Genomic DNA, 15,147 nt, shown 5'->3' with positions numbered 1-15,147 from the left:
CCTTCTATATCGAGTGCACGATTTCCACAACTGTTTCCGCCCAAAGCGTATTCTAGCGAGACAGCAGCTGCTGCAGGGCGGCAATTATTGGCCATTACGTCACCTTCATGATCGAGTCCGATAGGTTAGTTTCATAGCACTCTAGTTATTGCCGTTGATTTTGGGAGCTTCGAGCCGGTGGTGGTAAACGTGGCCGTGTATTCGAGTCCAGGCTAGCGCTGTCCACTTTACGCTTCGCCCCTGGAAGTTCAGCCGATATCGCTTTATCCACCTAGGGCTGGACCGACAAATCAGATTGAATAAAGTGAAATTTGGTTTTGCAGCATGTCTTACGCATGTGTATAATCACCCTTCTTCCGTATAAGCGGGGTTCGGACGACTTTAAGACAGAGAGAGAGAGAGAGACCGAGAAATCATGATCGATACAGATCAGTGAATAAAAAAAAGAGTACTAGTAATTGTTGGCGAGAACGAACGAACAAACAAACAAACAAACAAAGAACAGCAATTAAGTTAGCGGTTTGGATAGCAAAGGGTTCGACCAAATGACTCTTCAGTTGCACGAATCCTACTCGCTTGTGTGATTAGGACCTCAGGCCCTTATTAGGAGCGAAGCTCCTTATAGCGGCACCCGTTCCGTCCCCGTCGTAGTAGTAGTAGTGTGTAACCAGTCTGAGAAAAATGAGAAAAAAAATTCCGAAGTTGTGTCCGTAGCATGGAATCGAACCAGGGACCCCTCGCTTCCGAGCAGGCGGCGTTAGCCCACTACGCCACGAAGCGGACATGGACACACGCACCACGATGGCAATAAATACCCAACATTAACGAAAGGCCGCGTTTCTAGCGCGTTTCTAACGCGTTTGTGCTAGCGCGTTACGGCCCGTGTAAGAAGCTGGTGTAAGACGCTGTGGCCTCTCCGCCTTACCTTCAACGCGTTTCGAACGCGCTGCCCAAGGCGGTGGCAAGTCAAGTTGAAGTCGAGGAGCGTTTATGAATACGGGGGGTATACTCTCACAGCAGTCATGTGATGGCGTCGGCAAACGCGGTGCACGTTCCGGCATGTGTAAATGGCTGCGTAAGACGCTGTGGCCGCTCCCCCTTACTAGAGTGTACTGCACGTTTCTAACGCGTTTGTGCTAGCGTCCCCTTAAGCGGGAGATCCGATGATTCCCTCCGGAGCTTCGCCCACTCATCATCATTCACCCCGTGGATATGCTGTGATTTTTTCTCCGTCCTAGCTCCTGGCAATCCCATTTTTCTGATTTTCCACGGCCAAATCGCAGAGTAACCTCAACTAATCCCTTCTGTCTTCTTCAGACCATGCCTAAATATCTTCCGTATGTACTGGCAATTTCCGTGCTAGCACAATTTCGTGCCTAGTCTGTCAAGCCGTGCAAAATAAATAAATAAATAAATAAATAAATAAATAAATAAATAAATAAATAAATAAATAAATAAATAAATAAATAAATAAATAAATAAATAAATAAATAAATAAATAAATAAATAAATAAAATCAGAATTAAGTATATGAGCTGGTTTACCGTACAGAAAAAGCTTAGCTCTGTGGGGGCAAAAACAAATGAGAACGTAAAAGAAATGAAAAACACGCATTTAACCGCTTGAGAACTGCACAGATTTTGCCGTTCTGACATATATGAAACAATTGTTTTATTTACACATGACTCGAAATTGACTCGCCTTTTTGAAAAACTATAATGTGCACCGATACTATTATTTACTATTATAATAGTATATAGTATAATGTGCACCACGAACCCTCTTGCGTGAAGTTCAGGTAAGCGTGCATGTCGCACGTTTCACTTTGGCAGGAAGTGCACAAATGATGCGCGATTAAATGGTAGGCGCCATCACGCGTATAAAACTTCAAATTTTGCCCTTTCGATTTGGATTAGTTGAGCGGTCCACTTGAGTTTTGCGTGGCATCGCATCTGGGTTTCCGTTTCCAATTCTCAAGTTCCCGCGCACTTTGACGGGTAAACCTAACTACCGGTCACCTAGCTGGCAATATAATGACGTCTTCGGTATACGCGCAGCAGTTGATTTCTGAATCTGTATTTTACGTCAATTGCGCAACCGTGGAAGGCCGCGCCCAGTTTTACCTTGTAGTGATACCTCGACTATTTTTCCTCTTCGGATTCTATACTGAAGCCGCTCGAACCTGTGCAGTACATAACATGGTATCGACAAATGACGAAACTCGAACCACTCAAGCATGACTCACGTTCCGGTAATTATTGACTCTATATATGTTAATGCTAATTAACAGAGGACTGCGGTATGTAGATGCGCATTATTTAAAGTTGAGTAGTAGTTTCATGCTTCTAGTTTCTCGTACAAGTGATTCTAAACTTCATGCAATTTTTATCGGGCTGCGTGTAAAAAAAAAAGTAATACTAAAAAGAAAAGTACTTACCATATTCATGAGGGAAAATTCTGCGATTATTTCCATGAATGTTGTCGAATGATGTGCGAACAGATATCTTTGAACTGAGTAATGTGTCAACCGTGGTCTCAAGGAAACATTTTAGGTAGCCTTGGAAGGTATTATTATTTTCCTTTCTTTCGCATATGTGGCCATTACGCCGGAAACTGTATTCGTTCTGACTGTCATCAGCTGTAACCCCACGAACCCTCTTGCGTGAAGTTCAGGTAAGCGTAGCAATCGAAACCGTCTATCACGTAAACTACGAGTTGACGTCTAAACTCGTCTCACGACTGCGGCACGTATTGACCACATCTGTTTACAAAGTATGGATCGTATTTCTATACTTACCAATCGTTTCTCACCTTATACGTTACCTCAGTGAACAAAAGTGTACAGACAAATGATTCCGCTAAATAATAGTATTTATCAGCGGCTTGGATGCAATGTATAATTGAATAGCGAATCTATGAATACCTATGAGTAAACAACCCCGCGCTTTTACACAGCGCGCCTCAGATAACATTTTTTTTCTTTTTTCTACTTGCGAAAGGGGTAGAGAGTCGCGCACGTTACTGTTCACGTCGTCTGCTGGCAACCACCTGCACTATTGGCAAGTGTCAAGTTAATAAAAACTTTTTTATTTGAACAGCGCCAGCATGGCAACCCCATCGACCGCGCCCGAGCGCACAGCACTACTTTGCAGATTTTGTCCCGCCAGAAACCCGACACGGCGACTTAATTCTATTGTTTCAGTCGTCATCTGCTGGCGATTATCAGAAGAAGAAGAAGAACAAAACGTTTATTGATCAAAAGCATTTTGGTGGAATGATCATAGCCCCTTTAGTCCAGGGCTCCACTGGCCTCGGCCGCCCGCTTGACCTGTTCTATGAAGGACTGTTGTCCCATCAGGTCTGAGCTGGTTAGCTATGCCTCCCATTGCTCCATTGTGTGGCGTGTTTTATTAAACGGGTGTGATTCACAATCCCATGTAATGTGTTGTAGTGTTGGTATGCCGCCGCAACACGGACAGTCGACCCTGTAGCGAGTGGGGAACATGGCATTCTGTAATTTAAGGTGGGGGTATACCCCGGTCTGAATTTTGCGCCAGCTGGCGGCTTCCTCTCCACTGAGTTGTGCGTGAGGGGGAGGGTATTTCTTTCTGGTTGTACGCTGATGAGCGAGAATCTCTCGGGCATTCGTTGGGTTGGGGTTATTGCGGTGGCTTCCCGTCGTAGTCGATTCCGCCCGGTTAATAATGCCTCGGGCTAGCGAATCGGCCAGTTCGTTACCCTCCAGTCCCGTGTGGCCTGGACACCATACGATCAGGTGATGATGGGCGAATTTTGTCGGTATTATCGAGTGACTTGTTTTGGTCACGTGGCCCCTGAGAAGCATGCGACACACTTCTTGTGAGTCTGTGATTATGGTGGCGCTCTTTTGCGAGCGTTCCGCGTGAGCGAGGGCCATTACCACTGGCGAAAATTTCGGCAGCCGCCGTAGTCCCTGCCCTGACGGATGCTGTAAATTGTTCCTGGGCTTTCGTGTCGACGATTGCCACTGCGTACCTCTTGTTTGTTTGTGCTTCGCTGTATTTAGGGTGTGTGCTCGGATACGCGGCTGCGTCAGTGTATATTGTGTTGCTAGTCGGATTATTTTCATACCTTGTTCTAATATGTCGTGTGCGTGCTTTGCGTCGTGCTTTATTGTATTCCGGGTGCATGTTTTTGGGTATGGGGGCCACTGTTATTTGAGCTCGTGTTGAGGTTGGTAGTGGTACTACTTGTTCGCTGATGCACTGTGGGTGTGGGGGAATACGTGCCCTTGTCAGTAGGGCACGTCCGGCGTGAGTGTAGCTCAGGCGTTCCCTCTGAGAGATAAGTGTGGCTTGTTTTAGCTCTTCGAACGTGTTGTATACCCCTAAGGCTAGTAGGCGCTCTGTAGACGTCCCCTTGGGTATCCGAGGGCCGCTTTATATGCTGATCTTATTATGATGTCGATCTGCCTCTTCTCCTCGTGACTAAGGAGGTGGTAGGGCAGGCCGTACGTGACTCGGCTTATCACTAGTGCTTGGACGAGCCTTAGCGTGTCGTGTTCTTTCATGCCCGCGTTGCGATAAGTTACGCGGCGGATCATTTGTGCGATGTTATTCGTGGTAGTTTTGAGCGTTTTGATGGTGTGGGACGCTTTCCCGCTACTTTGGAGCCAGAAACCCAGGACCCGCATCGTTGTGACTTCTTGGACTGCGTGTCCTTCCACAACGATGTTGACTGGTCCGTTGGATATGTAACCCCTCGAGTGTACCCGAATGACCTGCGATTTTTCGGGAGCACATTTGAGGCCACTGCTCCTCGAGAATTTCTCTACTGCCTCGACTGCTTGTTGTAGTACGTGTTCTTTGTGTCCCAGAGGGCCCCTTGCTGCCCACAGCGTTATGTCGTCTGCGTACAGCGTGTAACCCAAGTCAGGGATTTGGTCCAGCTGTCGTGCTAGACGACACATCGCTATATTGAACAGCAAAGGTGAGATTATTGCCCCCTGGAGTGTTCCTCTACTGGGCATCTTGAACTTTTGGGAAGTGATTTGGCCGATGCCTATAGTGGCAGTGCGGTTGGCGAGGAAAGCCTGCACGTAGTTGTACGTGCGTTCTCCGCATCCCGTCATTTCGAGTTCCTCCAATATTGTTTTGTGAGAAACGTTATCAAATGCGCCCTTGAGGTCTAGAGCGAGCACTAGTCTTTCCTCTCCGCGGGCACTTTTGGATGTCACTGCTTCTCTGATCAGTAGGAATGCGTCTTGACAGGATAGCCCCGCACGGAACCCTATCATGGTGTTTGGGAACCATGTTATTTCATCTAGGTACCGTTGTAGTCTTATTTGCACTACTCGTTCGTACAGTTTACCCAGGCAGGACGTGAGGGAAATAGGCCTCAGAGCGTCTATTGTGGGCGTCTTTTTAGGTTTGGGGATCGTGATAATCTTAGCGTGTTTCCATGCCGGAGGCAATTGGCCCCTGAGCCAGCTCTCGCTATTGAACAGCTCTGTGATTTTAGTCAGGGCTCTAGCGTCCAGGTTCCGAAGCATCGCGTTCGTGATGGCGTCGGGGCCAGGAGCCGAATTTTTGGTGGCTGCTTGAGCTGCCTCAAAGACCTCTGCATATGTGAAAGGTTCATCTAATTCGGGATTGGCTATCCCAAGGTATGGTCGGGATTCGTTTGGGGCGTCTGTGTTTAGTGATGGTCCTATGTATCGTTCTTTCAGTTTGTCTATTAGGTCCGCTTCTGTGCCTGGGAAACTGTCCGATATGATTTGGAATTGTCAGAAGCGTTATCAGTTCCGGAGAACCATGGCAGGCACCACCACCCGCACGCCGTCTCGTACCGTACTCGAGTATCACGTAACCGCACACGCAGCCACATGCCACAAACACTGACGAACACAACAGCAAGCCTATACGTATAGTGTACTAGAATGCACTGCACTATATATGAGCGTCCCTGTGGTTGTGGTGGTAGGTTGATCAGGCGGGCTTGGCCAGGAGATCGAGGCCGGCAAGTGCTCCGCCTGAGGGTCTCTTGCAGTGTCCCTGCAGCTCCTGCTACCACACTTCCAGCAAATCAGTCTCTCTTTTGTGCGCAAGGACATCCTTGAGGGCTTTAAGTGACCCCTCTAGGAACAAACGTTCTTGCAGGCACGCGTGGTGAAGGTACTCCTATTCTAGGTTCTCAAGAAGGAGTTTCCTCACGGTATTTTGGGCAGCTCCACAGAAAGTGCTCGACGTCTCCTATCTCGTCGTAAGAAGTACTACATTTCGGAGATTTGGTACGCGCCGTCCCGAATAGTCATGCTAGCGTTTATACCGGGAGATCCAGCTCTTATGTAACATAGGAGTGAAGCATCCTCTCGACGAAGCCGCTTGGCTATGAAGGGCGCATAAGGTGGAACCCAAAGCGACCGACATTGAGTTCGGATGTCGGATTTCATGACTCGATTACTCTTGGTGGCGTTAACTTTAGGGGGATTAAGAGCGCTGCATATACAAGCGCCTCAACTTCTTCAGTGCTATCAATACCAGTGTGGGAGGGAATCCACTGAAATTTCAGCGTGACATCTTTGTTGCCGAGGTCTTTCTTCAGCGCTCGTGGCTTGCGTGGGAACTTTATGGGAGGTTTACTGAGACATATATTTGTTACAATTCCATCTGCAAGTCCGTCAAAAGCACTATATCCTGGGCAGGTGAAGTATTAAGTTTTCGCATAGCAGCAGCCATTGCTGCGCTCTGGACAACCGTCGACGAGGCCGGACAATCGTCGAAGAGGCCGGACAACCGTCGACGAGGCCGGACAATACAGACGCCCAGATCAGATCAGAAAGCTGCCGTGCAGTGGTCTGCGTTCGCTTTGATAGACTCATCTGTGTATACTTGGAGGTGATCAGGTTTGCCGTGGCCAAATCATGGCCATATACTCCAGAACAAGTGACTCTGCTTCTTCAGACGGAATAGAACTCTTTAAATGCACTCATGGTCCACTTAGGTTAATATATTCAAATATCCAGGGTGACTCTATCGCCTCGTTTTCCATTCGCAGTTGTACCGATAAGAACAATGGGAACGGCAACGCCACGCTACCCAGACGAACTGTATATCTGCCGTTGCCGATACACGGGATCGGCCTCACGGGCACGATCGCGCTCGCGCTTACGCTCACGTACGGCAGCCTATTCTGCCGTGCGCTGCTTCCCGCGGCCTACCCATGGTGACGGCCGGGAATGTATTGCGTGACCCGCGCAATGCAATGCAGATATATACAGTTCGTCTGGGTAGCATGGGGTTGCAGTTCCCATTGTTCTTATCGGTACAACAGCGAATCTCAACTGTAATGTATGTATCGGCAACGGCAGAGCCCCTGACCGTCTACCACAGCGATCACAAGGCAATACTATATGCAAGTGTAGAGTCGTCCGTAAAAGTGTGAGTGTGTGAGTGTAATCAACGGCTACATGATCTAAAATAAAGGCTATGCAACTTAACGAAGTGTGTCTTCATTTAACTTCAACGTTCAAAAAATACAATCCTAAACAAGCAATCAAATCCCATATGCGTCGCATCGGGTTGCTCAGCATTTCTTGGGTTCGTTGCGTGGTCGTTGGCTTTGGACTTTGATTCAGTTTGCATGGGAGAAAGCTTCGCGTTCAACCATCATTCTTTAAGAAGGGGGCTTTGATTTTTTTTTTTTTTTTTAGAAAGGCATGAGTCGTTTTAACAGGCACTGGATTGGGGCTCGGGTACGGGCAGACAGCTATCACGGAGCACTCCTTACCGGCTCGCACTTTTAGCGGCGTCATCCGTTTTTGCCCGCGCCATGGAATCAAGCCAGCGACTGTCAAAACCACGAGTCATGCCCTGCACAGTATATAGATGGGGCTGCAGACGGCCGTCAGCTTTTTAGCGCCGATGGTTATCAGCAGACGGAGCTGACGGTATACTGCCACTGAAGCGTGGTAGTACTATCGAAGCACCCTAACCGCCATAACTGCCACGGCAACGCGCTTTCGTCTTGCTGCTGTTAACCGAAAGTCTGCGCAGTTTGTCCACTGCTTCATTCACGCAACGAACAACAGGTTGGGTCGCATTTCTTTGCCCCTACACCTCCCCCTTATTAATTTTTTGCGCGATGTGTGCTTGTGCCTCTTAATTTTGATCGTTCGACATGCGAAGAAGCGATGTGCTTACTGCCGTAAACAGGGGCATGTCAAGACAGTCGCTGAGCGTAGCGACCAGACAACCTTTTCGGGAATGTACGGAAGGTTATCGTGGAGCACTGTGTGACGTGAACGGTGCGGTGAAGTGCTTCTGATGGATGCTGCGAAGTAGAGCAGTCAAGGTTGCAGCCGAAGGATTTATCGGAGATGTATGTGCCAAATTCAGCGCCAAGTTCGTGTATGTGCCAAATTCGGCGCCAGTGCTAAACGCCTCGTCCTCGGGGAATATGAATGCTGGACGCGCGCCCCAGTTGCCGTCTATTGGAGGCTGCCTGTACGACGGTGACTTCTGCTGCACTTGTTCCATCGTCGGCGCAAGGTATGGAGGCTTTCCAGTTTCGTGTGTTATGCTATGACATCGGTGCCGACATGGCCGTGAATTGCTTTCTGTCCCTCAGTACAGTGCGGTTTTCCTACGACGAATCGATACTTAAGTTCGGCAAACTTTTCGCTGCGGCTCCGGCCAAAACAATAAATAAAAATAAATTTGTTATTTTTTAGTCTTGCGAGGACACCTGATCGAGTCAAGGAAATGGTGTGAGGAGCTCATTATGAGCGACTATATTGTTGCCATTTTTAGTCCTGACAATGTTTATTCTGAACTTGTGTGTGTGTGTGTGTGTGGGGGGGGGGGGGGGGGGGGGCGTGTGGTGCTACATGTAAAGCAGATTTATGTTATACGGGTGTATTGAAGCGGGGGCTTATTCAACAACCTTGTTCGGTGCTGTCTACAGGGGGCGGGTAGGGAGGGGGAACGAAAAAAAAAAACGAGGCGGGTTTGGATACTGGGCTGATGTTATACTTCTTGTCGAAATTAAGAGAAGGGAACCAAGGGCAGGAACATGCAGTACGTAAGTACGCGATTTTTTATTGCTGTCATGGGAGTAGTAGAGTGTCAAGTGAAAAGAAACGTAGCCATTGTTGGCATCTGGAAATAAGCAGTTTTAATGAGATCAGTCAATTTGCAGGGGCAGGGTGGCAGAAGTAGGACAGGGAATTGAAGTCCCATTGGAAAATGATTCTATCATTTGGTGCACTCATCTTGGTTGGGGGGACGATGAAGCAAAATTTCATACCCACAGAGCGCATGAAGATATTGCATCTACAGGCGTGAGGTCTTAATGCATCCGTGGTGGCAATCGTCACTGAGATCGAGTCACAAAGCGCACATATTAGTAGTACATATACATTAATGGCAACCGACTCCGTTCGCTGCCGGCATGACACATTTACCTTTTGCGCAGTAAGTCTCCAACAGGACTTACATAAAGAAAGAAGCAGATAAGAAACAGATCTTACAAAAGTAATAAAGAAACCTTGTGCAGTAAATCGTGTAATGTAGCCTGTTACCATTGGCTTCAGTTACTATACCACTTTCGCGTGTGCTAGCGCGACAGTCTCATTTACTTGATTATGCTCACTTGACAACGAAGAGTTCTTTTTCTACTCTACTCTACTGACCTGACTTTAGAGGGTGGAAAAGACCCAATTTCAGGAAGCTTCCACTAAAGGGAAAGAATAGTGTTAGTAAAGTGATATGGAAGTTAAAGCATAAGCAAAGTATTGCTGTATATGTACGCACAATAACATCAAAGTTTGTCTCTAAATGCGTGTTTAACAAAAGTCAGATTGTGAAATTGAACGTCCTTTAAGCTCAACGAATGCCGGAACGGAAGCAGTTTCAACACGAACTTAGCAAATGTAGAAGTCAAATTCCTTCTTTTAATAAAATGTCGCACTGTAACTTCTGGGTGCCAGCATTAAAACTGGAGAAAAATCAAAGTTGTTAATATGACGTCAGTACGGACAGTCCGCAATAAATTGCAAATAGCAGATGAGAGAAGTACCCGGTGGTGACGCAGCACTGTCCCCGCCGAAAGCGAAGATATGCGCGGTGCGAACTTAAAAAAAACAGGAAAAAAAAAGAGAACAGGGAGAAAAGAGAAATAAAGAAGAGAAAAATAAGCGTTGCGACTGGGAAGTTTAAACGGGCGGCGGTACTATTGGCAGCTATCAAGACATGCAGGTTTTCAATTTTCCTTATTTTGTTTGCTCGTCCGGCTTGCTGCGCCATCGTCGTCTTACGCGCCAAACGAGTCGAACTCGACTTGGACTGCTCGAGTGCCTCAGCGCGATGACGTCTGTGGTCTGCTCGCGTTGTATACGCATGTTTGCCAGTTTTCTTTCCTTTCTTTTTTTTCTATCTTCTTTTTTTGCACCGTGCTTTACATAGAGAATTCCCACAACGGCGCCGTAGCAGTTGAGTGGAAAGGAGCAGGCGGGCCATTATTCGCAATGGCGTCAAGGGGATAGATGGTACTTACGCGCGTGTAAGTATTTAAGACCGAAAGACGGGCTATAGTTGGTTGACCGAGTATAACGCGGCATGCTTTCCCTGCAGTAAGGAAGCTTAAGGAAGAAATCAGACAGACGGGAAAGACGCTAGGCTAGACAAAAGTTAGCACAGCGTCTTTCCCGTCTGTATGGTTTCTTTCTTGAACTTTTACTGCTTGAAATCGTGGTGAATATGTGTGTTTCGGATACCGATATACGACTCGGATGTGGAATTCAGCACATGAGGGAGGCACGATCCCCACCACTACTTGGGTTCCTTAATACGAATCGAAATGTTTGTGTTGTGAAGTCTGTGAATTTGTTTTCTGACTGAACTTGTTTTCTAACAATAGCCCTCTCGGTCCCCGTTCCCGAGGACCGAGAGCGCTCAAACACATCCTCCCTCCCTTGCTCCCGAAGGGCTCTTGCCGATATGCCAGTGCACCGTCGCCCTTTCTCTTTGTGCTGGTTCCGTGCATTTCATGGCTGACACGCGGAACGAGTCTAGGAAAGGAGGCAATGCTAGAACATATCAATGCAAAAGGTTACTGCGCGGATTCTTGCGCTTGGTTTGAGCGTTCCTTTGGGTAGCGTAGTGATCACACAGTTGGCGTTGATATTGGGTCTGTCCTGCGTAAGGGCAACGGAAGTTGAAGGTTGCGGAAATGGGGGAGGGGGCTGAGCCCCTCCGTTCCCGAGGATCGGGAGGCAAGGGGAGGGTTCAAGCCCCCTACCCACGCGCTTCCGTAACCCCTGGCCATAATCTAGTTTGAACCAATTAACCCAGCAGCAAGTACTGATGCACCATCAATTTTCTCTCATCGCACCCGCTGGACTTTTTTTAAAATTTATTTAGAAGCTCGTATTGACTTCTTGGTTGTGTGAACAGTTCAGGTTGAACTGCGGATTTCATGAACAAAAATGTTGAGCGCACATGTTTGAGCGCAGTTGCTTTGTCTGCAGGGAGAAATCCACATCAAAGCATAAATCATACTTGATTTCTTGAAGGAACTCTTCCAAGGGAACAGCAAAATGTACAAGCGTTCAGCGTATGGCGCCGCCAGCATATTGCAATACTTTGAGTGAGTCAGATAAGCCTGCGAATTTCACAACACACCGAGAAGCTGCCTTCAAATGTAACTGACGCGCCACGTGGGAACATAATCCAGATGGCATAGACTTTGCGTTGTTTGCCGTACTTGCACATATCTATAAATTTGTGATTCTTATCCCATTTACATGTACACACCGTCGGAAGAACATTTGCGACCTAACAGAAAAGAACATGTACGCGTTTAGCAATTAATAAAAGGTGAACACGGCGTTAGGGTTTAAGGAATATAAATTAAAATTTCCATTCATTGCATTGTGATTTTAACCCTCGGAAGGTTGTTTATTATGACATCACAGCAAAAATATTTAAGCTTGGCGATCCTTCTCTGAACTTGGTGGGATTCTATTTGAAGCTTTGTGAACATAATAGAGCCTGATGATGATGTCCTGAAATTTCAAGCTATGAACCATGCATGCAGCTTGGTGCTGGGCTTATATCCATTTGATAATTAAAACTAAACTTCTCTATTCATTTGTTTTTCTCTTTACTGGCGTGTGAAAAAAAAAAGTATCAGCAATTCCTTCTTATTTCTAACTGTCCTTCGCGTAAGCTGGATGAGAAAACTTATAAAGGTTTAGTTACCAATTTCAAACACCATTAGGGTGGAAGAAAACGCAGAAAAAAATCTCACACGTGCAAAGAAAGAAACCACGTACTCTGAAGACCAGTCCGAATGGCTCATCGACAAAGCTTCAAATGAATTCACAGCCCGTAGCCTCTTGTACTTGTTTGCCATCATAAAAACAAAACAAAAAACAAACGCAAAACAAAACCAAGCAAGCGTTTATCGCCACACTAATACAAGCGGGAACATGTTCAGCTGGCGCTTGCCTTCTGTGCGCGAAAAAGCTTTTGTGTCATACTCAATCATACGTAAATCAGCCGCTGCATCGCCATGTCGCGCATGTATCCATGCGTGACATGGATACATAATATGGGATAAAACTGTAGACCAGCTGGATAACACAAGGTCTGTGCAAATGGGGCATCGCACAAGTGGACGGGCGCTTCTACTGAGGCAGGGGCGTAGCCAGGGGGGGGGGGGGGGTGTTGGGGGGGTTCAAACCCCCCCCCCGAAATTTTTTCCGCAACCCCCCCCCCCCCCCCCCCCCCCCCTGCCCCACTTAGCCACCCTTTGTTCTCGTCGCTTCGCACTGACATAATTCAAGGAACCGGTGCTACTATCACAATTTCATTCCTCGGCGCTTCTGTTTGGGTTGGTAATTTACAGCGCATCATTTCTGCATATGGAAAAAAAAACTGTCACGGTGTTTGTCAAGGCTTTGACACTCTCTGGGGTTTTGGACGAGAATGTGGCGGCCGCATTCTGAAGCAAAAAATGCGGCAGCCGCATTTTAGACGAAGGCGAAAATGCTCGAGGCCCGTTTACTTAGATTTAGGTGCACGTTAAAGACCCAGGTGGTCGAAATTTCCGGTATACATTTCCGCCGCTTCCCTTCAGGTGCCGGTGAGGCCGCGCTCGCGCAGGATCTTAGGCTACGTTCACACTAGGTCTCGGAGCTGTCGGAAGCGGCAAAATCTTGCAGAAATCCACCCGCCTAGGCGGCAAAACAGGCAGAAAAACAAGCGGCGAGCCAAATCGGTCTCGGACCGATTTTTTCGCTATGGCGAAGCGGAAACGCGGCGGGAAGTCGTTCTGCTCGACCGGAAGCTACACTAGCATGTAAACAACCGGTCGTAATTTAATTGAACATGGCACCAAAAGTGCAGGCTGCAATGCTCATCGACGCGATCAAGAACCAGCCCTTGCTCTACGACAAGAGTGGTACTAAAACGTACTGTCACCAATACTCGCGATAGTATTCAATATCGCGCGACCGGAGGTGCGGGAACGAAGCCTTGGCGTGACCCAACTTCTCGCGCTTTTGCAAGGCCAGGCGAACCCACCACCACCGTTTCCGAGGTGTTCGCGTCTTCCGTTTATTCATTGTCCATTTCTAGAAAACAAGTAGGTAGAAGTATAAAAGCCATTTCTTCTTCCACTTCCAGGGCAGACAATAGTTAGGCAGATTCCTCGTTGGCGCTCTATAATTCTCCTCGCACGTGCACGGTATGTTGCAGAAGTCGCCGGGTGCTTTTCTCGTCGCGACGATAGATTGGGAGCGTAGGTCTCACGTAGGACGCGCAGGCTTTGGCGAGCCCCAAGACAAGGGCCAGCCAGGGTTTGGTGTCCTGGAGGCGCCGACAATAATACGAAATGATGAATGTTATTACAACTTGTAAATAAAAGGTATTTAAAGAAATATAATCACGCCTAGGCACTAACCTCTGACTCAGCGCTACCGCGCCCGTGTGAGGAGAATCACGGAACGCCAACGAGGACTTTACCGAAGGTCGCAGATGACACGCGAAGTTGCGCAAAATGATCACTTTTGATGACGGGTGGGTCAATGAATGAGCATACCGCTCGAAATAATGCGATAATGAGCGCCACCACGCCGACAAACGTACGCAGACTAGATGGATGTGGACGAAAGCGGCAGCGGCGGTAGCAAAACAAATGTGAACAACTTGGACATGCGCGGAAAAGATTTTCCAGCCGCTTTGGCCTTTCCGCCCGCTTGCCGCTTCCCAAGTGTGAGCGTAGCCTTAGTATGCGCGCGAAACGTCTCTTGTTTGCGATTGCGCCCCTACGGAAGGCTGGTAGTTACTAGCTGTTGTGTTGAATCCCAAAACAGCAATTACGCAAGGCTGGTAGTTGCTGTTGTGTTGTGGAATCCCAAACGAGCAATGTACACACGAAGAGGTTGATGCCAGCAGTGAAATTCCACCGACTCGAAACAGAATGCACGAAACAGACAGCCGCCAAGCATGGATTACTGTTGTGCGCAGTACAGCGTAAGGAAACTCTTGTTGCAGGCGCTGACAGTTCTCGTCGGAGTTCACGCCTCCTGAGAAATTGATTATGTGCACTATGCACTGAACAAGACTGGAGTTCATTCCTGCATCGCTAGTACACTAAACAGTCGAGATTCTGTCAGGTACGAGGCCGCTTCCTGTTTGCACCGGCGTAAGTGAAGCAGAAATGAGATGCACGCACTAGAGCACTGCACGGGCTCGGGCTTACCCGAAAGCCCGGGCCGGGTAGAGCAGTTTTTTCACGGGCTTGGGCCAGGCTCGGACCGGGCTCGGGCTTTCTGGTGGTGTGCATGTAACGTGCAGCGAGTTATCCTCGCGCGTCTCGACTCTGAAAAACATGTCTTTTTCGGTCTCGGGCCGGGTTCGGGCCAAAGGTAAAGGGGTGGCGGGCCGGGCCGGGCGGGTAACGTAGAAAAAACTTCCGGGCCCGGGCCGGGCCCGGGTTCCTCATAAATTTTTTGGTCGGGCTTGGGCGGGCAGGCCAACGTAAAATAATCGGCTTAAATAATCGGCCCGTGCCGTGCAGTGTCTCTAGCACGCACTACTTAAAATGCGTGCGCATGCCATGTCTATGCTGTGCGGTGAAATATTATGTACACATTCTGAATCT

This window comes from Dermacentor silvarum, chromosome 2 (assembly GCF_013339745.2).
Source record: "Dermacentor silvarum isolate Dsil-2018 chromosome 2, BIME_Dsil_1.4, whole genome shotgun sequence".
NCBI lineage: Eukaryota > Metazoa > Arthropoda > Arachnida > Ixodida > Ixodidae > Dermacentor > Dermacentor silvarum.
This window is presented reverse-complemented; position numbering follows the sequence as displayed.